Genomic DNA, 2470 nt, shown 5'->3' with positions numbered 1-2470 from the left:
TACCTGAGAAGGAAGGCCTGGTGACTGTACCCAGGGGTACCTCGGAACGAAGGCCTGGTGACTGTACCTAGAGGTAACTCCGAAAGAGGCGTGGTGACTGTACCCAGGGTATCTCCCAAGGAAAGCCAGGTGACTGCAGCCAGAGGTACCTCGGAAGAAAGGCCTGCTGACTGTTCCGAGAAGTACCTCAGAAGGAAGGCCTGATGACTCTACCCAGACGTACCCCTTCAGAAAGGCCGGGTGACTGTACCCAGAGGTACGTCGGAAGGAAGGCCTGGTGACTGTACCCAGAGGTACGTCGGAAGGAAGGCCTGGTGACTGTACCTAGAGATAACTCGGAAGAAAGGGGTGGTGACTGTACCCAGGGTAACTCCCAAGGAAAGCCTGGTGACTGTAACCAGAGGTACCTCGGAAGGAAGGCCTGCTGACTGTAGCCAGAGTTACCTCCGAAGGAAGGCCTGGTGACTGTACCCAGAGGTAACTCGGAAGAAATGCCTGGTGACTCTAAACAGAGGTACCTCGGGAGGAATCCCTGGTGACTGTACCCAGAGGTACCTCAGAAGGAAGGCCTGGTGATTGTTCCTAGAGATACCTCCGAAAGGAAGGCCTGGTGACTGTACACAGAAGTACCTCGGAAGAAAGGCCTGGTGACTGTACCCAGAGCTAACTCAGAAGAAAGACCTCGTGACTGTACCCAGAGGTACCTCAGAAGGAAGGCCTGGTGATTGTACCTAGAGGTACCTCGGAAGGAAGGCCTGGTGACTGTACCCAGACGCACTTCGGAAGAAAGTCCTGGTGACTGTATTCAGAGGTACCTCGAAAGGAAGGCCTGGGGACTTTACCCAGGGATACCTTAGAAGGAATGCCTGGTTACTGTACACAGATGTACCTCGGAAGGAAGGCCTGGTGACTGTGCCCAGAGATACCTGGGAAGATATGCCTGATGACACTACCCAGAGGTACCTCGGAAGGAAGCCCTGCTGACTGTACCCAGAGGTACCTGGAAAGGAAGGCCTGGTGACTGTCCTCAGAGGTACCTCAGAAGAAATACCTCGTGACTGTACCCAGACGTACCTGAGAAGGAAGGCCTGGTGACTGTACCCAGGGGTACCTCGGAACGAAGGCCTGGTGACTGTACCTAGAGGTAACTCCGAAAGAGGCGTGGTGACTGTACCCAGGGTATCTCCCAAGGAAAGCCAGGTGACTGCAGCCAGAGGTACCTCGGAAGAAAGGCCTGCTGACTGTTCCGAGAAGTACCTCAGAAGGAAGGCCTGATGACTCTACCCAGACGTACCCCTTCAGAAAGGCCGGGTGACTGTACTCAGAGGTACCTCGGAAGGAAGGCCTGGTGACTGTACCTAGAGATAACTCGGAAGAAAGGGGTGGTGACTGTACCCAGGGTAACTCCCAAGGAAAGCCTGGTGACTGTAACCAGAGGTACCTCGGAAGGAAGGCCTGCTGACTGTAGCCAGAGTTACCTCCGAAGGAAGGCCTGGTGACTGTACCCAGAGGTAACTCGGAAGAAATGCCTGGTGACTCTAAACAGAGGTACCTCGGGAGGAATCCCTGGTGACTGTACCCAGAGGTACCTCAGAAGGAAGGCCTGGTGATTGTTCCTAGAGATACCTCCGAAAGGAAGGCCTGGTGACTGTACACAGAAGTACCTCGGAAGAAAGGCCTGGTGACTGTACCCAGAGCTAACTCAGAAGAAAGACCTCGTGACTGTACCCAGAGGTACCTCAGAAGGAAGGCCTGGTGATTGTACCTAGAGGTACCTCGGAAGGAAGGCCTGGTGACTGTACCCAGAGGGACCTCAGAAATAAGCCCGGGTGCTGTACCCAGAGGTACCTCAGAAGGAAGGCCGTTGACTGTACCCAGAGGGACCTCGGAAGAAAGGCCTGCTGACTGTACCCAGAGGGAACTGAGAAAGAAGGCAGAGTGACTGTACCCAGAGGGACCTCAGAAGGAAGGCCTTTGACTGTACCCAGAGGTAACCCTGAAGGAACGCCTGGTGATTGTACCCATAGGTACCTCAGAAGGAACGACTGGAGACTGTAACCAGAGGTACCTCGTAAGAACGGCCTGGTGAGTGTACCCAGAGGTACCTCGGAAACTAGTCCTGATGACTGTACCCACAGGTACTTCGGAAGGAAGGCCTGGAGACTGTACCTAGACGTACCTCGGAAGAAAGGCCTGGTGACTGTAGTCAGAGGTACCTCGGAAGGAAGGTCTGGTGACTGTACCCAGAGGTACCTCGGAAGGAAGGCCTGGTCACTGTACCCAGAGCTAATTCTGAAGGAATGCCTGGTGACTGTACCCAGAGGTACCTCGTAAGAAAGGCCTGGTGACTGTACCCAGAGGTACCTCAGAAGCAAGGCCTGGTGACTGTACCAAGAGGTAACTCGTAGGAAAGGCGTGGTGAGTGCACCCAGGGTAATTCCCACGGAAAGCCTGGTGACTGTAACCAGAG

This window comes from Loxodonta africana, unplaced genomic scaffold (genome assembly GCF_030014295.1).
Source record: "Loxodonta africana isolate mLoxAfr1 unplaced genomic scaffold, mLoxAfr1.hap2 scaffold_51, whole genome shotgun sequence".
Taxonomy (NCBI): Eukaryota; Metazoa; Chordata; class Mammalia; order Proboscidea; family Elephantidae; genus Loxodonta; species Loxodonta africana.
Note: the sequence above shows the minus strand (reverse complement) of the source record.